Source organism: Tamandua tetradactyla, chromosome 7 (assembly GCF_023851605.1).
Source record: "Tamandua tetradactyla isolate mTamTet1 chromosome 7, mTamTet1.pri, whole genome shotgun sequence".
NCBI classification, from domain to species: Eukaryota; Metazoa; Chordata; class Mammalia; order Pilosa; family Myrmecophagidae; genus Tamandua; species Tamandua tetradactyla.
Genome location: NC_135333.1, coordinates 59,340,640 through 59,363,186, shown reverse-complemented (window position 1 = coordinate 59,363,186; position 22,547 = coordinate 59,340,640). Strand labels below are relative to the sequence as shown.

Genomic DNA, 22,547 nt, shown 5'->3' with positions numbered 1-22,547 from the left:
CTATATTATCATTTTATTTCTTTTTCTGTTGTCTTGCTATTTCTTTTTCTAAATCGATGCATATGTACTAAGAAATGATGATCATATATCTATGTGATGATATTAAGAATTACTGATTGCATATGTAAAAAAAAAAAAGTCATGTCACCTAGGTATCAGTTTTAGAGGAAATGTGCGAGGGATATCAGAAGAAGATTCCTAAATCCTACCAGAGAACACATAGAAAGAGGTGATTAGTTTTAAGCAATAACTTTATTTCTTATAAAAAGAGTCAATAGTTTGAAAATTTCATTTGTGATAAAATAATCATTATTTTTTCGTTGTGCAAAAATTCACTAACAATTATGAAAGTGAGAGGGAGCCCTAATATGAATGACACTGCTGTCCCTGAAACAGGAACACACAATGTATCCCTGGAAAACTAAGACTTATGATCTCCCTAGCTTAAAAACATTTTTCAAATTCCAGGATTAAGCATCATTGTGCTATTTTGTTTTGCTTCTACTGGCTGACAAATAAGGATCAAATAAAGTGAGACAAGACTGGAGTGTGCGCAAGCCAAAAATTTACTAGGAAAACTTTCAAAAACTTTAGACCCTAAAATGCTGTATAATATAGATAAGAATGAACTCCCCCCCCCCCCCGGGAGGACTAGAACAAAAGCTATTTGTTTCTTATATCATTTTTTAGCTGAAAAGGGGTGAAACACCTGCTGCAATTTGGATTCCAACTGTTCAATGTTCCAAAGAAGCCTAAAATTTTAAATTAACATAGTTTTTTCTTGGACTGGTAATGCCTTCATTTCTGGAAAATTTGACTTAATCAAAGACTTCAAAAGGCCTCCATTAATAAAATTGTGTAGAAAATGAGGACCTCACAATAATAACATCACAACAGTTATAGGAACAAATAATCATAAATGAGTAGTGTTTTAGTTTGTAAGCTGCCTGAATGCAATAAACAATAAATGAAATGGCTTTTTAAAAAGGGAATTCATTAAGTTGCAAATTTACAGCTCTAAAGTCAGGAAACTGTCAAAATTAAGGCATCAGAGAAAGATATCTTAACTGCAAAGAAAAGGTCAATGTAATCTGGTTTCTCTCTTACTGAGAAGACACATGTCAATATCTACTAGGTTTCACTACTCATTTCATAAGGCTTCCTTGATGGCGCTTTCCTTCTGCATCTCCAAAGTTCTCTGCTGTGTGGCTGTTGGCACAGTGGGGTCTAAAGCTTTCTTCAAAATGGTTTTCTCATAAAGGGCTCCAGTAAGCAACCCCGCCTTGAATGAATGGAGACACATCTGTGTGGAAACCAGCTAATCAAAAATTGTCACCCACATTTGGGTAGGTCACATCTCCATGGAAACAGTAAAAAAGATTCCATTCAGTAAGACTGAATGAGGATTAAGGAACACAGCTTTTCCGGAGTATACAAGAGATTCAAATGAGCACATTCTACCCTCTGAACCTCAAAAAGACATGTTTTCTGCATTTACAAGATGCATTCACTCCATCACAATATCACAATGCCTTAAACCATTTCAGTAACAATACAAATATAATACAAAGTCAGAAAGGGTACTAAATCTCATCAACGTCAGCTAAAGTCATGATCTGTCCAAAGATAAAATTCTCATCTGGCTGTGGACCTGTAAAACTCAGAACAAGTTATCAGCTACCAATATACAAAGAAGAAAGATGTATAGGATAGTTGTTCCCATTTCCATAGAAAAGTTGGAAGGAACATAGGGATCACTGCATCCAAAGAGTTCTGACAACCTACAGGGAAAATGCCAATAGATTTCAAAGACCAAGGGCCATTTATTCTCAGGGATTTAGAAAGTGGCAGTCCCATTCTTTCCAAGGAATTATGCAAAAGCTTGGCTCTCTCCAAATGCAACCTTGGGACATTGCAGAGACAACCTTTTATTTGGCTCTACCCTCTTCAAACATCAGGTCACATCTGGGCTCTCTGCCATCTCTGTGGCGCATATACAATCCCTCCAGACAATGGGGTGGCAGCCAGACACTCCCCAATCCCCAAGAAATGTGCTCCACCTTCTCCAAGGCCTGGGACACAACTCTTCGAAAACACTGAAGCAGAAGGCCCACACTCTGTCTTTGGGGCAAACTTGCCTTTTCCCAGTACTTGGGTGGTTCCATTTTCCTTGCCTGAGGTTTCTTTCTTTCTTTTTATAATTTTTTTTATTAATTAAAAAAATTACAGGAAAGAAACACAAACATTCCTAATATATGATCATTCCATTCTACATATATAATCAGTAATTCACAATATCATCACATAGTTGCATATTCATCATCATGATCGTTTCTTAGAACATTTGCATCAATTCAGAAAAAGACAATAGAAAAATAAAATGAAAACAGAAAAATAAATCATACATACCATACCCTTACCCCCCCTTTCATTGATCACTAACATTTCAAACTATATTTATTTTAACATTTGTTCCCCCTATTATTTATTTTTATTTCATATATTCTACTCATCTCTTGACAAGGTAGATAAAAGGAGCATCAGACACAAGGTTTTCACAATCACACAGTCACATTGTGAGAGTTATATCATTATATGATCATCATCAAGAAACATGGCTACTGGAACACAACTCTACATTTTCAGGTACTTCCCTCCAGCCATTCCATTACATCTTGGATACCAAGGTGACATCTACTTAATGCATAAGAATAACCTCCAGGATAACCTCTTGACTCTGGAATCTCTCAGCCATTGACACTTTGTCTCATTTCACTCTTCCCCCTTTTGGTCAAGAAGGCTTTCTCAATACCTTGATGCTGGGTCTCAGCTCTTTCTAGGATTTCTGTTCCATGTTGCCAGGAATGTCCACACCCCCAGGAGTCATGTTCCACGAAGACAGGGGGAGGGTGGTAAGTTTGCTTGTTGTGTTGACTGGAGAGAGAGGCCACATCTGAGCAACAAAAGAGGGTCTGTTAGGGGTGATGCTTAGGCCTAATTTTAAGTAGGCTTGACCTATCCTTTGTGGGGTTAAGTTTCATATGATCAAACCCCAAGACTGGGGGCTCAAACTATAGCTTTGGTTGACTGCACTGCTTGTGATAATATCAAGAATTCAACTTGGGGAAGTTGACTTTCTCCCCATTCTCACCATTCCCTGAAGGAGACTTTGCAAATACTTTTTCACTCACTGATCAAGTCACTCTGGGATTCATCCGGGCATCACTCTGGACAAACCAGCAAAATCTCATGTCCTATCCAAGGTTCCATGTATTTATGTTGTTCAATCAAACTATCTACATAAGTTATATTTGGAAATGCACTAGTTAAAATATAAATTTTGTACCAAGTATACATTTTTTGCTTTAGTCTCACATGTAAGTTAACATTTTAAAATATTAATTGCCATCTATTTTCAACACCCTGCAGTAATAACATTCCTTTGTTCTTCCTCATGTAAAAACATTTTTAAAATTTGTACTTTTGGTCACTATCATTATGCACTCTAGGCATTCCTAGCTTATACCATCTCAATCTTTGTCTATCTTTCTTTCTGATATCATTTATGCCCCCAGACCTCCTCCCTCTATCATTCTCACATTCAGCTTATTCAGCATTTTAACATAATTATATTACAGTTAGGTAGCATTGTTCTGTCAATTTCTGAGTTTTTATATTCAGTCTTGTTGCACAATATGTATCCCTTCAGCTCCAATTACCCAATATCTTACCCTTTTTCTGTCTCCTGATGGTCTCTGTTACCAATGAAATATTCCAAGTTTATTCACTAATGTCAGTTCATATCAGTGAGACCATACAGTATTCGTCCTTTTGTTTTTTGCTAATCTCACTCAGCATAATGTCCTTAAGGTCCATTCACATTGTTACATTCTTCATAACTTTATTCTGTCTTACAGCTACATAATATTCCATCATATGTATATACCACAGTTTGCTTAGCCACCTGTCTGTTGATGAACATTTTGACTGTTTCCATCTCTTGGTAATTGTAAATAATGCTGCTATAAACATTGGTGTGAAAATGTCCGTTTGTGTCCTTTCCCTCATATCTTTGAGTAGAGACACCATATAGATGGGTCCTGTTTTTCAATCCATTCTGCCAGTCTTTGTCTTTTGATTGAGGAGTTTAATCCATTACCATTTAGTGTTATTACGGTACAGGTACTATTTTCTTCTATCATTTTGTCTTTTGGATTTTATATGTCTTATCTAATTTTCCTTCATTTTACCTTTACTTATAGTCTTCCTTTCTACTCTCTTTTCCACACCTCTCTCTTCTGTCTTTTCATATCTGTCTCTAGTGCTCCTTTTAGTATTTCTTACAGAGCTGGTCTCTTGGTCACAAATTCTCTCAATGATTTTTTTGTCTGAAAATGTTTTAATTTCTCCCTCATTTTTGAAGGACAGTTTTGCTGGATATAGAATTCTTCATTGGCAGTTTTTCTCTTTTAATAATTTAAATATATCGTTCCACTGTCTTCTCACCTCCATGGTTTCTTCTGAGAAATCTATGCATAGTCTTATTGGGCTTCCCTTATATGTAATGGATTGCTTTTCTCTTGCTGCTTTCAAGATTCTCTCTTTTCCTTTACCTCTGACATTCTGATTAGTAAATGTCTTGGAGTGTGTCTATTTGGATCTATTCTCTTTGGGTTATGCTGTACTTCTTGGATCTGTAATTTTAAGTCTTTCATAAGAATTGGGAAATTTTCAGTGATAATATCCTCTATTAGTTTTTGTCCTCCTTTTCCCTTCTCTTCTCCTTCTGAAACACCCACAACATGTATATTAATGTGCTTCATATTTTCCTTCAATCCCCTGAGTCCCTGCTCATATTTTTCCATTTTTTCCTATATTTTCTTTTTCTTGTCAGATTTCAGATGTTCTCTCCTCCAGTTCACTAATCCTATCTTCTGACTCTCGAAATCTATCATTGTAAGTTCCATTGTTTCTTTCATCTCTTCTACTGTGCCTTTCATTCCCATAAGTTCTGTGATTTGTTTTTTCAGACTTTTGATTTCTTCTTTTTGTTCATTCCTTGTCTTCTTTATATCCCCCCTCAATTTATTGATTTGGTTTTTGATGAGGTTTTCCATGTCTGTTCATATATTCTGAATTAATTGCTTCAGCTCCTTTATCTCATTTGTATTGTTCATGTGTTCCTTTGACTGGTGCATATCTTCAATTTTCCTAGGTTGATTTGTTATTTTTTGCTGGTGTCTAGGCATTTAGTTACCTTAATTTGTTTATTCTGGAGAATGCTTTCATTTCTTTTACCTAAGGTATTCTTGCTGGGTGAATTTGTTGTCTATCTGTGTTTTGACATTCAGTTCAGCTTTTTCTGGACCTCTAGCTTAGGTTTTGTTTAACAAAGGAGAATTTTTCAGTTCTTGTTTTCTTGTTTCTTGTCCTGCCCGTATGGTGCCTTTACCCCCCGACCCCCACCTTTCATAGGGTCTACTTAGGTATTATAGATCCCAGCTGGGTTTTCCCAGACCAAACTGGCCTCCTATCAGGAGAAAATAGTCACTTGCGTCAGTTTCCCCTGAGGGTGAGACCCAGAAGTTTGTAAGACTTTCCTGTGAAGTCTCTGGGCTCTGTTTTTCTTATCCTGCCCAGTATGTGGCGCTTGTCTGCCTACAGGTCCCACCAGCATAAGATGATGCGGTACCTCTAACTTTGGCTGGGGGTGTGGTCGACACAGAGGAGCGGTTGTAGGCTGGTTTTAATGGCTTCAGATTACCAAGCCCTGGTGTCTGAATTCCTTGAGGGAGGGATTCCACCTGAGTTGGGCTTCACCCCTCCCCTGGGGAAGGCTCAGCTTCCAGACAAGCCCTTAAACAAGCTAGTTTCTGCCTATGTCTGGGGCAGTTGCAGCCTGAGAGTTCCTGCTGCTGAATCCAAAGGCAGTCAAGCCTTTGTAGAAACACAGCCACAAAAACCTCTGTTTCCTTTTATTTTTTCCTTTTTCTGTCAGCCCTGCCCCCTTGGCACTGGGGCAAAAATGAGCAACCTCTGCTTTGACCAGGTTCACCTGAGCTGGGGGCCTATTTTTGGTAGTCAGAATTTGTTAATTATTTCCACCATTGGTGTTTGGTTGGGGTCAGCCCTTGCTGCTCGTAAAATTCCTTTCCTTTCCCCTCTGGGAAGCAGCCTGTGAGTGAGGGATGCTGGCCACCACAGCTTGGGGAACTCACCATTCTGGGTGGGCTTGCAGCCAGTCCAGCTGGTCCAGACTGGGGTACACTATGTGTCTGGTCACTGATGTGGCCCCAGGAGCTGTTCTGTTCTGTTTCTGGTTATTTAGTAGTTGTTCTGGAGGATGAATTAAAATATGCACATTGCTAAGCCACAGTTTTGATTCTAGATCACCCTGGCCTGAGGTTTCTTGACGTCAGACCTCAGCTCCCATGGTTCTGCTTCTGAAGTTATTTTTCCTTCAATTGTCCCTCTGAGTCCAGACAGGCAATGGTTCTGTTTATGCAGAACCCAGAACACTCTTGTAGGTTTTCTATGCAGAACTTTAAGTCATGTCCATTGGATAAAAGGAATTTCCACAAATTTTTTTCTGCATAACTCCATCTCAAATCCTCACTTGTTCTGTAATGGCTTACTGCTTCCATATATGGTTCAATCCTTTGGTTGGGCATTATTCTTTCTCCCTTTCTGGAAACCCACAGTTTTCAAGACTACCAACTTCTTGTTTCTTTGTTCCCAGGGTTCAGCTCTCAATTCATCTCTTTCCTGTTACATTTCACTACAAGCTATAAAGAGAAATCAGGCTGCACTTTCCACATTTAACTTGGAAATCTCTTCTGCTAAATATCCAAGTTTATGGCTTTAAAAATCTGCCTTCCATCCAAAGCCAGTAGTAAATTCAGCCAGATGCTTTGCCACTTTTAAACAATGATTGCCTCCCTTCCAGTTTGCAATAATGCATGCATCAGTTCTTCCTAAGGCCTTATCAAAGGTATCTTTAGAGTCCAGAGTCCACACTTCACCCACAACATGGGTCACATTTCCATAGAAACAATAAAAAGGATCCCATCTAGCAATATTGAATGAGGATTATAGAACGTGGCTTCTCATGCATAACAGATTCAAACCAGCATAAGAACCAGAAGGAATATGAAAGAGAAGAAAAATACCCACAAGGTTAATGAGTATTGGTGGTGATAAACAATAAAATAACTGTTAAGTGGGCTTGAAAAAAGTTGAGGTAAAGAAACTCTATTTAGAATGATTAAGAGATAATTAGAAGAATACTATAGAAATTCTAAACATGATAGCTGATACAGACACATAGAAGACAGCGTTAAGGTTATAGTAGACATAGCTAAAATGAGGATTAGTTAAAAGGAAGGTAGAGCTGAATAACTTACCCATAACACTCTACATAAAAACCAATACATGGGAAAATAAGAGTGGTTGAGAGATACAGAGGATGGAATGTAAATATTTAGGATATTTCTGATCAGATTTACCTAAAGGATAGAAAGAACAAATGGGCATGTATTCATAACAATGCCTGGAGATATTGATAGATAGGGAGATAGAAATAGAGAAGACCTGCTGAAGTGTGAATATTTTAACAACTGATAGCTCTAGGAAATAGAGGTTTTAAATGAACTTTTCTGAACATTTGTTAGTTTTCAAAATATAAATTTAGGAAAATGTTATGAAGAATTAGCAAAATTATTACTTATCTACGAGTATATTGAGCAAAAAATGATACACCAATACATTTATGGAAACTGATTTGTTATTGTCCTTGCTAGAATCTGTTATGTACTCCAAGAATCCCATGCTCTTTTAATCCAATCTTGAGGGGTAAACCTATTGTTTGTGGAAACTTTTGATTAGGTTGTTTCCATGGAGATGTGACCTGCCCAATTCAAGGTGGTCTTAATCTCCTTTCTGGAGTCCTTTAAGAGAAAGACATTTTGGAGAGAGTTCAGAGAGGCTAAGAGAAAGAAAATTCCCCAGGAGAAGCTAAGAGAGAAAGAAATGCCCAAAGACAATTGGAAACAGAAAGCAGAGAGATGAAACCATGTGAAGGATGCAGAGAGAAAGAAACATTCCAGAGATGCCAGGAGAAGACCTGCAGGAAACAGACAGCTCAGGGAGATATCTCTGGAAAAGCAAGCAAGGGCCCACAGATGCTCAGAGAGAAAGACACTAAAAACAGAGGTTGAAAGTGATGGAGCCTGGAAGTAAGGAACTGGCAGACATCACCACACCCTTTCCAATGGAACAAAGGAAATCTGGATACCAGAGGCCTTTATTCAGAGACAAGGTATCTTCCTCTTGATGCCCTAATTTGGACGTTTTCATGGCCCAAGAACTGTAACTTGTAACTTAATAAATCCCCTTTGTAAAAAGTTAATATATTTCTGGCATATTGAGTTTAGCAGGTTTAGCAACCAAAACAGGTATTAATTAAAAATAATAAAGAACACCTGAGTAAGTGGAAGCTCACATTATGATCATGAATTGGAATTATTATTAATGGGCAGAAACCTGTAACTCCATTTTCAGCTTCAGTTTCAATACATCTTATGTAAAAACCTCTTTTTTGGAAGTTAATGAAGTTTTATTAAATTATACATAAAATGAAAAACAATAAAAAGTAATCAAGATAATCTTAGAGAAAAACAAGGAGACAGGAAAAAATGTTCACCATTTGGATGGCAATACTTACTTTCCAACAAATTCAGACAGAATTTCAAAACAGACCAATTGAGAGGTGAGAGAGATAAAAAATAGAGTATGGATACTTGATATATAATAGAGATAACAATGACTATTTGTGAGAAAATATGAAACTTTGAATAATAAGTGCTCAAAAACTTAGATATACATTTTTAACTACATACACACACATAAACTTATGTATATAAACATCACTTGTATATACTTATATATGCATTTACGTGTGTGTGTGTATATATATATATAATATATATATAAATCTATGTAAGTATGTCAAATACTTATATATGTATTTGAATTCTAACTTTACATAGTACTAAAAAAACATTCCAGGTAAATTAAAGATGTGAATTTGAAAGCAAAGTGTATAATAGTTTCAAAAATAATACAGAAACATATTGTGTGTTGCTGAAGTTAGGAAAGGACACAACAAGCATAAAACACACATGAAATGCATGATGATTTTTATTATAATGGACTTGGACCTTTGGTTCATTAAAACATACTATCAAGAAATGAAAACTAAGCACAAATTGGGAGAAGATATTTCAACAACTATATGTGCATATGACAAAGGATTAATGTCCTGAATATATAAATGTGATAGATTGTTTACAAATTTGGGAGTTCTGGAATGATGGTGGAATAAGGTAGATTGAGTTCCCCCTGCTCCAAGGAAAAGTTAGAGAAAGGACTGCAGGGTGATGTAAAAGATGATTCAAGAGTGTAACTGACCTGGGAGAGTCTTCTGCACCATGTAATGTGGCCCTGGTTGCAAAAATTGAGGAACTGAAAAGGAGAAAACTGGAGCCTAATGCAGAAGCCTAGAACACACAGCAGTGCCAGTCAGGAAGATGGGGACTAGGAAGTAAGCTAAGTCGTATTCTTTGAATGTGCTACCCTCATCAGCACAGCACTATGACCCATGACTTACCCTACACACCACATACCTGAACCCTGTCACCTGCCCCCACACCCCACGGTCCAAGCACCCCTGCCCCACCAACTCCCCCACCTGCTCCTAGCATCCTTAAAAAGAAGAATGAGTGGGAAGACTAACTCTCCCTGACTTTAAAACCTATTATAAAACCACAGTGGTCAAAACAGCACGATACTGGTAGAAAGATAGAAACATTGACCAATGGAATCAAATCGAGAGTGCAGAAAGAGACCACCAAATCTATAGTCAACTGATTTTTGATAACGCCACAAACCCTCTGAACTGGGACAAAATAGTCTTTCCAATAAATGGGCATGGATATCAATAGCCAAAAGAATGAAAGAGGACACCCACCTAACACGTTACACCAAAATTAACTCAAAGTAGATCAAACACCTAAATATAAGAATTAGCACCATAAATCGTCTAGAAGAGAATGTAGGGAAACAGCTTCATGACCTAGTAATAGGAGGTAGCTTTCTAAACTTTACAGCCAAAGAATAAGCAACAAAAGAAAAAATAGATAAATGGGAACCTCCATAATCAAATGCTTCTGCACCTCAAAAAGATGAGGAGGCAGCCAACTCAGTGGGAGAAAATCACATATTGGACAAAGGTTTGATAATTTGCATACACAAAGAAATCATACCACTCAACACCAAAAGAACAAGAAACCCAATTACAAAATGGGCTAAAGATATGAATAGGTAATTTTCTGAAGAGCAAATACAGATGGCTCAAAAGCACATGAAGAGATGTTCATTTTCATTGGCTATCGGGGAAATTCTGTTCAAGAGTATGAGGGGTGTATGGGTGTTTCAGTGGTAGAATGCTTGCCTTCCATGTGGGAGAACCAGGTTTGATTCCTGGCCCATGCACCTGAAGAAAGAAATGAGTGTGAGATACCACATCACACCTATGAGAATGGCTGCTGTTAAACAAATGGGAAACTATAGATGTTGGAGAGGATGTGTAGAAACTGGGATGCTTATGCACTGCTGGTGAGAATGTATAATGGTGCAGCCACTATGGAAGACTGTTTGGAAATTTCTTAGGAAACTAAATATCGAGTTGCCCTATGACCCTGCAATAGCAGTACTTGGTATATACCCAGAAGAGCAGAAAGCTATGACACAAGCAGACAATTGTGAACCGATGTTCATAGCAGCATTATTGCAATCGCCAAAAATGGAGACAAATCAAATGCCCATCAACAGACAAGTGGCTAACAAAATGTGCTATGTAAATATGATGGAATATTATGCAGCAGTAAGACAAAATGACATCCAGAAACATGTAACAAGATGGATGAGCCTTGAGGACATAATTTTGGGTGAAATAAGCTAGACACAAAAGGGCAAAAGGGTAGATACTGTATGATTCCACTTTTATGACCATGCTAGAGATAAAATCAGAGGCTTATACTACAGAATATAGGGGACTTAGAGATACATAGATGCTAGAGTTGGGTGAACAGTTAGCTAATGAGGTTGAACTTCAATGTAAGGGAATAGACAGAAGTGAAGACAGTTCTCTAGTGGGTCTATAAGTGATGTTATGTATGTATATTATAACATATGTGTGTATATATTCAATGTATATTGAAGATGAACAGGATTGAAAGGGGTTGTGTAGATTGATGTGCCACACTGATTAACACTGGAAATATAAATTGGTTCTTGCAAGAACTACTTCAAAGGTACAATTCATGTACAAGCAGTACTTAAGTCCAGGGCACAGGGGGAAAACTGCTATTGCATATGATGGACTATGTTTAAAAGGAAAACATCAGAACTATCATAGCAACAGCTGAGATAAATAATGGGGGGGAGGACAGAGTTAAGAAGAGGTTTAGATTTACTATTTGGCAAGGGTATGTTTATTGGTTTTCTTTCTTTTGAGAAAAATGAAATTATCTAAAACTGTGACTGTTGATGGACTGTGGACTTTTGGCACTATACATGATGCCTGATGAAAGTAGCTGGCTGAAGGATGCACTGACTGAGAAGTAGATTCGTAAATGATGGTGAATGCTTATGAATGGATGTTGTGCTGCTACAAAAATGCTTATAAGAAAACAGCAGCCTGCATTGTAAGCTTTTGTAGCAAATATATTTAGTCCTGAGTGGTAATTACTATTTCTCATTTGAGAGGCTGTTTGTGCATAATTTATAACATGATATATAGAGATAAGAATGAAGCCGATCAGTTGGACTTAAAGTAATTCAGGACACAGGGGTAAGGAAAACATTGTTTATATATTTTAGAACCTCACATGCTCTTTGAGACCAAAGGAAGAAAGGTTTATTTCATCTGGAACCAAAATTTTCTGTAGCATACAATCTAAATCAACTTATCTGTGCAGCTCATTTGAACAATTGAAACACAGGGAGTCAAGAATAAGAAAGAGGTCCTTGAATTCTGCAAAACTTAAGGTAATGCCTGGATACATCCTAGAGTATATTAAGCAGATAATCAAAAATTATTGGCAAAGTCCTTTGAGGTATGGGAGAAAAAATATGGAACTATTAAAATTTACCATATGGGAATCCTCTGCTACTGTGTCAAACTTTAGGGACACCCAAATCAATAAGCCATGCCCTTGATCATGAGGCTTACTCTTGTGAAGCTTATGCAGGTAGTGGAGAAGATTAGCCTATCTATAGGTATGCCTAAGAATTACTTCTGGATGTCCTCTTTTGTTGCTCAGATATGGCCCCATTCTCCTTAAGCTCAACTCTGCAAATGAAATCATTGCCCACCCCGCTACGTGGAACATGACATCCAGGGATGAAAGTCTTTCTGGTGGTGTGGGTGATGACTCCCAGGGATGAATCCAGTCCTGGCACTGTGGGATGAACAATGCCATCCTGACCAAAAGGGAGAAAAGAAGTGTAACTAATAAAGTATCAGTGGCCGAGAGAGTTCAAATAGAGTTGAGAGGCTATTCTGGAGGTTGCTCTCACACAAGCTTCAGATAGACATTGCTACCTCTCATTACCTGCCAAACTCCAGCCAGGACCATTCCAACCAGTCCTCAAGAACACCTAGGGCAATGTATGGAATTCCACAAGTGTTCCAGCTACAGTTCTGTAACTGTACAGAAACCTACAACTCCTGGATGGGAACCTGGACCAGATAAGTCCTGTGGCCTGGAGAGCCCAGACTCTGCAGAACATCAGATAGTTTCATCTCCCTACCTCATATCATTGACAGACCATTCCAACATGAAAAAGTTGGAATGGCCATAGCCCAAACACCCCTAAGGAGAGGGATAGTAAGATCAGAGGTGATGGTGGAGTTGTACAGTGAAGATAGGATTTAACAAATGAATGTGATTGCTGAATCATTAAACTGATATATCTTTTGGTTTCCAGTATCTTAGAACAGCTAAAAGCAAAAACATAACATTGTGGAATTGTAACCCATGTCAAACTCTGAAATGTCTGCTACAACTAAATTGTGGTACTATACTTTGAAACTTATTGCTTTTTTGTATATGTTATTCTTCACATATGTATGTATGTGTTAACTGTGATGATAAAACATATTTATGCCGTTTAGCTGTCTATATTCTGGAGCAGCTAGAAAGAAAAATCTGAGAGGATCATGTGGTGGCCCATGATAAACTCTGGGATCTGTCCTGTTGAAGGGACTTGTTGAAGGGTGCTTGGAAAACTATTGCTTCTTTATTTCTTTGTTTGTATGTATGCTATATTAACAATTAAAATGTTAAAAAATGTTTGGTAATGAATATTGGTGATAGTAGCACAATATTATGAATATAATGTATATCAATGTATTGTATACTTGAAAGTAATTAAAATGGAAAATTTTGAGTTATATATAAGTTAATACAATTAAAAGTTTTAACAACAACAAAAGAAAATGTCCTATAGTGTGAAGGAGAAAATCAAACTCGTGAAACTTTTATTTGGTCCTGACGATTTTGCATCCAGTTTGGTGAAAAGGTGAAATAATCTAGTATATGGAAACAGTAAGTATGGGGTAAAGCTATTTCTTAAAAAATGAATTTCATTCCCCTTTCCCTAATAAAATATCATTTGATTTATCTAATTGAAAAAATTGCCCCAATCCTTTACCTCTCCCTGTAACCACACCTTTTCCAATGTAATTTTACAGCTCCTCCCATCAGGAGGTGGTGTCCGTTTCTTCTTCTCCTGAACCTGTCCTGTCCTTATGACTTCCTTGGTCAATATCATTTTGAGATGCTATGATGAGCCAATTTTCTGCCTAAACCTGAGAGGGCTCTGAACATACTTCAATGGTCTCTTTGATAATTGCCAACATCATGATGCAAAGACTGGGATACTTGGCTAGAGGATGAAAAACCATGTGGAGAAAAGTAAAGTCACCCTGAAAATAGCACCAAACTAGGAAGCAGAGATTCCTGGCTGCCCTGTACTTGACAGAAATTCAGAAGAGATCCCAGTAAGGACTGTTCAGCTGAACTGAGCACAAATCATGGATCCAAAGTTATTAGTTAAATATATGTTTTTTACATTAAGCACCTAAATTTTAGAGTGGTAAGTTATTAAGTTATAGCTAATGGTATAAAAATAATCTTCTACAAGTAAATAAAAGACAGACAATATAATAAAAGTTGGCATAGTAAGCTCCATTAGTATTCAGAGATATGAAAAAAACATAAAGAGGGATATTGCCTAGCATACAGATTGCCTAAAATTGGAAATGTTGGCAATATTGCATTGTCTAGAATGTGGAGCAAAGACATATATCATTTATGGCCCCAAAGAGTAGACAGAGGAAAAAATCACGTTGTGGAAGGTTTGATACAATCAGATAAATATAAACCTGCTCATATAGTATTTCCTGGCAATTCAGTCATAGATTTAAGAAAATATCCACACGGTACACTGCTAAAAGTGTATGAGGAGACACATGCAAAAATGTATCTAGAAGAATTACATAAAATGGGCAAAAAAGCTAAGAAATATACAAACATCACAAATGGCTCTAAAAATTTTGATAAGTAACTTACAATGTATTCATAAGATGGTACACTATGTGGAGGTGAAAGTGAATCACGTACAACTTCATGCATCAACATAGATGATTTTAACACTTTATCTTAACTAAATGAAGCTACTTGTAGAAGAACATCATTTGATTCCACTCCTACAATGCTCAAAAAGTAAAATTAAATGTACCTTAGGTAATATACTCTTTGATAACAAATTATGAGAATAATTAATGAAAACAATGTTTATCATAAAATTTAGAAAATAGGTTCTCTGGGGGGAAGGAGAGATGATGAGTAAGGATCAGAGAGGGAAAATATGTTGTTCTGGTTTGCTAGCTGCTGGAATGCAATATACCAGAAACAGAATGGCTTTCAAAAAGAGAAATTTAATAAGTTGCTAGTTTATAGTTTTAAGGCCAAGAAAATGTCCCAATTAAAACAAGACCATAGGAATGTCCAATCAAAGGCATCCAGGGAAAGATACCTTGGTTCAAGAAAGCCAATGAAGTTCAGGATTTCTCTCTCAAGTGGAAGGGTACATGTCCAACACAGTCAGAATTTCTCCCTCATCTGGAAGGGCATGTGGCAAACACAGCATCATCTGCTTGCTTCCTCTCCTGGCTTCCTGTTTCATGAAGCTCCCTGGGAGGCATTTTCCTTTCCAAAGGTCACTGGTTGGTGGACTCTGGTTCTTGTGGCTATGTTGTTCTGCTCTGCTCTCTCTGAATCTCTCATTCTCCAAAATGTTTCCTCTTTTATAGGACTTCTGAAATTAACAAAGACCCATCCAAATGTGTGGAGACATGCCTCTACCTAATCCAGCTTAACAACCACTCTTGATTAAATCACACCTCCAAGGAGATGATCTAATTATAGATTCAGCCATGCCATAATGAATAGCGACTGGAAGAAGCAACTGCCTTTACAAAATGGGATTAGGATTAAAACATGGCTTTTCAAGGGTACATACGTCATTTCAAACCAGCACATATGTTATCTCATAACCTGAATGGTTCGAAGGTTTCCAGTACATTGTTATTATTTTAGGTATAAATGTGTGTCCTACACTTATTTTGTATTTATATCTTTCATTATTTTCAGAAAGCTTGCAGCAGCAAGTTGACTTACTCAACTCCCTGCTGAAATTGAGAACACATATTGAAATAGAAAGTTTGTCTTTTCAAATCAAAATTAAAAATTGTTTCTCTGAAGTTTAAATTAAAAAAACAAATTGTACACCATTTTTGTATAATCTTCCTTTAGTTCTAAAGAGCATATATACTCAGGGTATGCTTCAGGAAGTGATACAGGAAAGACCAACAGATACTGATATGGAGAGAAAGATGTTTAACTGGGAGACTGAAGAACAAGCAGAGGAAGATTATTTTCCACTCTTTTCATTTTAATACTATTTAGATTTTAAAAGTAATTTCAAAACAACTCATTAAAAGTGTCAAATATCAGAGAAGAGAAGAATGTTTAACTTTACTGCAGGAATGGGACCTCTTCCTGCAAAAACTCATGGAGAAGGAGATTGTTCAAGGGCCAAATATAATTAGGGATTATCTGTTTTCCTTTTCAGCTTGTCCTTTCTGGATGTCAATGAGATCCTGGGAAAAAAAGTATCCTAGAGATTTGGAGACTGAAGATCCCTTAATACAGCTGCATTATTTCAGAAATGAAGCAAATAAGATGTCACTTCAGCAAGGTTACAGACTCGGTTAAACAGATAGGGCTGTAACAAATTTTCTGACACCTGCCCAATCTTTGCTCCAACTACTATCATTCTGCTGACGTTGCATAAGAAGGAGAATATTAATGGGGAGTGCAAGTGCACATGGGATACACCTGCATAAAAAACATTAGGGAAATCAAGTGGCCCAAGGATGTGTTGAGATGCTTACAGAGCAGAACATATGTGGGGATAATATTGAGGCCACCTGGGCTGCAGCCCTGCTCATCACCTGCATGTTTTCTTTGATCCGCTTCTCATTGAAACTCTTGGCCAGGACCACCACCCCACGCTGTATCTGGTAGCGAAGAGCAATGAGGGCTGGGGTGCACTTGTGCTTTTTTGCCAAATCACAAAGAACTGGATCATCCAAGAGAACAGGTGAGTTCTGGTCCACCCTGGAAGGAAGGCAGCAAGGCTGAACATCTGCCATATGGTATTCAATTTACTAGGGGGCTCCTCCCAAGCAAGGTGATCTATCCGAGACTGGAGTGTCTCAAAATGTGGTCTCTAGTCCAGTAGCCTATACCACCAGGAACGTATTAGAAATACAAATTCTAGAACTTCACTCCAGATCTATCAAGTCAGACCCCTCCCACCCCTCCATGTGGATTCCAACAATCAGTACTGTGTCAAGTCCTCCTGGTCATTTGTAAGTATGCTCGAGATGGTGAGGAAAGGTTCCAGACCCTTAAATTTTTCTTTTCTACTTCCCTGTGGCTTTATTTCTTCTCTTGATAGAGCTCTCAAAGTAGGACAAGAAATTTTATGGGGAGAAAGAAAGGGAAGATTTGGGTAATTTTCATTTTAACATATCTAACATATCATTGAAAATCTTCCAGGCTCAAAATGAAAGCTGTTCATTTTCATCATTAAGAATCAAGCGCAATATGTAATATTTTAACAGAAGACTGCAAAATGTATAGAGATGGTAATTTCACTCTATACTCATATACCTGGGAATTATATAATATAACTCTGTATTTTCACATGAAGTAACTGAAGCTTATAGAAGTTGTTACTTGAACTTTTAATATTTAATATCATTAGTTGAGATTATGCCTTTGGTCTCACCTTTTGGATGATGTCTATATTTTAATGCAGATATTATTACTAACTAGTATGACCAGATAGATGCAGTGCAAAGCCATGCTCTGGAGTAAGGGAGGAGTATTTCTAGAGGCCCTATACACCATTTAAACTAACAGTTGGGAGTTAACTGTGGGAAACATAGTTTGATGTGATTGAAATGTTTTTTTCAATCAAAAAACCTCAACGGAGTTTTAGTTAAACTCCCTATTGTTGTCATTACCATCTTTTATCTCGTTGAGTTCCCAGAGCACTATAGGCCACAAGCACAATATTTTTGACTTGCACAAGTTCAACAGTTTTCTCTGGTTGAAGTAAGGGTGACATTCTACCTGTGGAAAGCCAAGACAGAAATGTATCAGATTATATGAAAAAAAAAAACACCTTAAACTTAAATTGTAAGAGAAAGGTTAAAAGTTAAAGAAGTTGAACAGTTAAATGGGAACTGAAAATATCAGCATAAACTAATTACTTGATCTAAGGTAAATTTTCGATCTCTGCTCACTAGAAAGGTCAAAACCATGATGTTCCAGAGAATAAGCACCTCCATTTTCCAATATTTGTTCTAAATGTTTTTGGCTTCTACAAGGAAAAATGACTAATTCTGGATATGAGATTGGAAGAAACTATTTGCGCTTTGGACATCAAACCATGGTAACAAGGAAATCGGTCTAAGGCCTATAAGAATTTGTAAAAAAAAAACACAACCCTTTTGGGAGAAACTCATTGTTCACATTTGGGTGGATGTGATTATGAAATGGAATATTGACTATTACATTCCTTATCACATTCAATCAATGATTCTATAGTGAGGAGAGAGAAAAATAAAGAGGCACAGAGTGTGAAAAACAATTATTCAGAGTGAATATAATAAGAAACCATGAGTATGTTGATAACTAAAGGAAAAAATAAACATTACCTTGTCAATAATTACAATTATAGTTTATTCCCAGTAGATGAAAAAAATTTTAACGTAGAAAAATATCATCAAAGAGTGTAAAAAGAGTGATAAAAGTAGAAAATGAGTAGCTGCCAACCTTCATGAAATTATAGTTTAGGCAAAAATCTTAGCTGGATATCAAGCATTTAAGGATATCTTTAAAGCATTGCAGGGAGCCTAGAGTTGACCCTAATGCTTAAAAAACACCTGTCATATTTCTTGGCAATTATAAAGGGAAAAACAAATGGTATAGAGTAGATGTGGCTTCTAGTAGATTAACCAAGACATGGAATCTAGCCTCAATAATAGACAACCTGTAATTACATACTTCATAATGGGGTGCAATTTGAAAGACTCATCATCCTGGTGAAATTTGCTTGCCAGAAATATTTAACCTGAATCTAATGAAATCTTCAGATGTAACTTTTAGTTTATTAAAACTTGAAATAGAGGATCAAGTTAACTAACACCAGAAGCCTACAATCTGATAAAGAGTATTAGACAAAATCTGCCAGTTTATCATGGGATAAAAATGGTTGAGTCATTTTTAGAGATTGAAAGAGTTAAAGAAATGTAGAAAAGTAATACATGAGCTATAATGACTCCTAGATAAAAAAGAACTAGTGAAGGATTTATTATTAAAAAATGGGGAAAAATGAATATAAACTGGATAGCAAATAATTTTAAGGAATCATTATGAATTAGGTTAGAAATAAATGTAGGACTGTGAGTGTGTAGAAGAATGTCTTCACGCTCATGAGATGGAATATGAGGTATGTTGGTGTGTCATGTCAAGTCTACAACTTAATTTGAAAGGGTAGGGTAAACATGACAGAAGGGGAAATATGCATGTTAGCATGTTAGCTGAATCATATTTTAAATTTTACCTTGTTCTAAAGTTTCGAAAAAATTAAGGATGAAATTACCACCAGACCCAAAATAAATTTTATTGTTTGTAATTGAATCCATGGTTGTATATCACTCTATATTGAAAACATATTCTTCAATTTTGAAATGATATCATCCAGTGTAGGAGCCTCCACCATTCCTGTGTTCCAAGTTCTTAACAGGTAAGTTAGAACAAAAACCAACCTTAGAACAGGTATTTTGAACAACTAATTTAATTATAGAAAGCAGAGAGGAGAACCAGACCAAGATTTAGTCATAAGGTCTGTCCTGGGATGCTGTTTGAAAGGATGTATGTCCTCTAGAAAAACCCTGTTTTAATATAAATCCCATTTCATAAAGGCAGAATAATCTCTATTCAATACTGTATACTTGAAACTGTAATCAGATCATCTCCCTGGGTGATGTGATTTAATCAGGAGTGGTTGTTAAACTGGACTAGATGATGACATGTCTCCACCCATTTGGGTGGGTCTTGAAAAGTTTCTGGAGTCCTGTAAAAGAGGAAGCATTTTGGTGAATGAAGACAATTCAGAGAGAGCAGAGAAGAATGACCTAGCCCCGAGAGCCTACAAGCCAGCAACCTTTGGAGATGAAGAATGTAAATGCCTTCCCGGAGCTTCATGAAACAGGAAGCCATGAGAAGAAGCTGGCAAATGATGCCGTGTTCATCATGTGCCTGTCCAGATGAGAGAGGAACCCTGACTGTGTTAATCATCTGCCTTTACAGATGAGAGAGAAACTCTAACTGTGTTTGCCACGTGCCCTTCCACTTGAGAGAGAAACCATGAACTTCATTGGCCTTCTTGAACCAAGGTATCTTTCCCTGGATGCCTTTGATTGGACATTTCTATAGATTTGTAATTGGGACATTTTCTTGGCCTTAGAACTGTAAATTAGCAACTTATTAAACTCCCCTTTTTGACAGCCATTCTGTTTCTGTTATATTGCATTCTAGCAGCTAGTAAACTAGAACAGATTTTGGTACTGGAGGGTGGGGTGCTGCTGCTGCAGCTTGCAAATACCAAACATGTTGGAACAGCTTTTTAAATGAATAAGGGGAAAAATCTGGAGGAGTTATGAGAAGCTTGATAGAGAAGGTCTAGAGTGCTTTGAAGAGACTCTTGGTAGAAACGTGGACTCTAAAGATACCTCTGACCAGGCTCTAGACAGAAGTGAGATGTGTGTCATCACAGAGTGGAGGGAAGGTGATCCTTATTTTAAAATGGCAGATAATCTGCCAAAATTGACTAGTGGCTTTGGCTGGAAGGCAGATTTTAAAAGCCAGGAACTTGGATATTTAACAGAAGAGATCTCCAAATTAAATGTCCAAAGTGCAGCCTGGTTTCTCCTCACAGCTTATAACGAAATGCAACAAGAGAAAGATCAGCTGAAAACAGAACTCTTGAGTACAAAGAAATGAGAAATTGATGTCCTGGAAAATTCTGGGCTTCCAAGAAGGGAGACCCCAGAGAATAGTGCCTCACTTGAGGATTTAACTAAATGTGGAACCAGCCAGCCCTTTCAGAGAAAGTCAGGATAGGGCTTGGAGTTATCCAGGAAGGACTTGTGGAAACTCCTTATGTCTGATGGGCATGATCCAATGCTACTGCATAGAAAGCCGATGAAAGTGCTTTGGGACCTGTGTAAACAGAGCCACTGCCAGTCTACACTGGGTGGCTCAGAGAAGGGACACATTGGAGGAAAAACAACTTCAGAGGCAAAACCATGGAGGCTGAAGTCTGAGTTCAAGAAGCCTCGGGCCAGGAGAGTGGACCCACCCAAGCCTGTGGAGAGGGTGAGTTTGCCGCAAAGGCAGAGGATGGGCCTTCCACCTGGTTGCTGTGGAAGAGTCATGCTGTTTCAGGCCTTGGAGAGGGTGAAGCATATTCCTTGGGGTTTGGGGAGAGCCTGGTTGGGTGTGTGCCCCGTAGATGGCAGAGAGTCTGGGTGTGACCCCAATGCTTTGAGAGGGTGGAGCCAAGAAAAAGGTGGTTTCCCCAATGTCCCCCAAGCTTGCATTTGGAGAGAGGCAGGCCTCTGCATAGGCCCTTAGAAAAGGTGGGACTGCTGCTTTCAGAAGCACTGAAAATAAATGTCTCAGACTTTGAAATCTACTGGACTTTGCCCTGTTGGTTTTTGAAACTGTATGGGTCCAGTGACTCCTGTGCTCTTTCCTCCATATGGAAATGTGTATATGTATCCCATGACTGTTCCTCCTTTGTATGTTGGCAGCAAATAACTTGTTATGAGTTTTCAAAGGTCCAAAGTCAGAGGATAATTTTGCCTTAGAAAGACCATGCCCATAATTAACTTTGATAGGAGTTTGTACTGTTCCTAATTTTGCATTTCATTTGTATTGCTACTGAAGTGGTTTAAGGTTCTCTGATATTGTGATGGAATTAATGTATTTCATATGTGGGAAAAACATGCTTTTTTTAAGGCCCAGAGTGTGGAATGTGCTGCTTTGAAACATGTATGTCCCCTAGAAAAGCCATGTTTTGATCTAAATCCCATTTCATAAAGGCAGAATAATCCCTATTCAATACTGTATGTTTGAAACTATAATCAGATCATCTCCCTGGATGATATGATTTAATCAAGAGTGCTTGTTGTGCTGGACTAGATGATGACATGTCTCCACCCATTTGGGTGAGTCTTGAGAAGTTTCTGCAGTCCTATGAAATAGGAAACATTTTGGGGAATGAAGGTGATTCAGAGAGAGCAGAGAAGAATAACATAGCCATGAGAGCCCACAGGCCAGTGACCTTTGGAGATGAAGAAGAAAAATGCCTCCTGGGGAGCTTCATGAAACAGGAAGCCAGGAGAAGAAACTGGCAGATGATGCCATGTTCACCATGTGCCCTTCTAGATGAGAGAAGAACCCTGACCATGTTCAACATGTGCCTTTCCAGATGAGAGAGAATCTCTGAGTGTTGTCTTTCCACTTGAGAGAGACAACATGAACTTCATCAGGCTTTTTGAACCAAGGAATCTTTCCTTGGATGCCTTTGATTGAACATTTCTATAGACTTGTAATTGGGACATTTTCTTGGCCTTAAAATTCTAAAGTAGCACCTTATTAAATTCCCCTTTTTAAAAGCCATTCTGTTTCTGATATACTGCATTCTGGCAGCTAGCAAACTAGAACAACTGGCTACCCAGGCAAAATTCCTTAGCGTCTATTTCTTCAGCTTTATCA

The 22,547-nt window shown here is 37.7% G+C and overlaps 1 protein-coding gene and 1 pseudogene across 4 annotated transcripts in view; both read right to left on the bottom strand.

Moving 5' to 3' along the window:
* Positions 1–22,547, bottom strand: part of LOC143691274 (aldo-keto reductase family 1 member C23-like protein) — a 460,654-nt gene that overhangs the window by 117,748 nt on the left and 320,359 nt on the right. The gene's annotated exons all lie outside the window — the stretch shown is intronic.
* LOC143691273 (prostaglandin-E(2) 9-reductase-like) overlaps positions 1–22,547 on the bottom strand; it is a 62,675-nt pseudogene that overhangs the window by 11,602 nt on the left and 28,526 nt on the right. The window contains exons 6-7 of the transcript XR_013179432.1: positions 17,723–17,831; positions 16,643–16,808 (exon numbers count right to left, since the gene is read on the bottom strand). The product of XR_013179432.1 is annotated as a prostaglandin-E(2) 9-reductase-like (transcript). The remainder of the gene's footprint in view (positions 1–16,642; positions 16,809–17,722; positions 17,832–22,547) is intronic.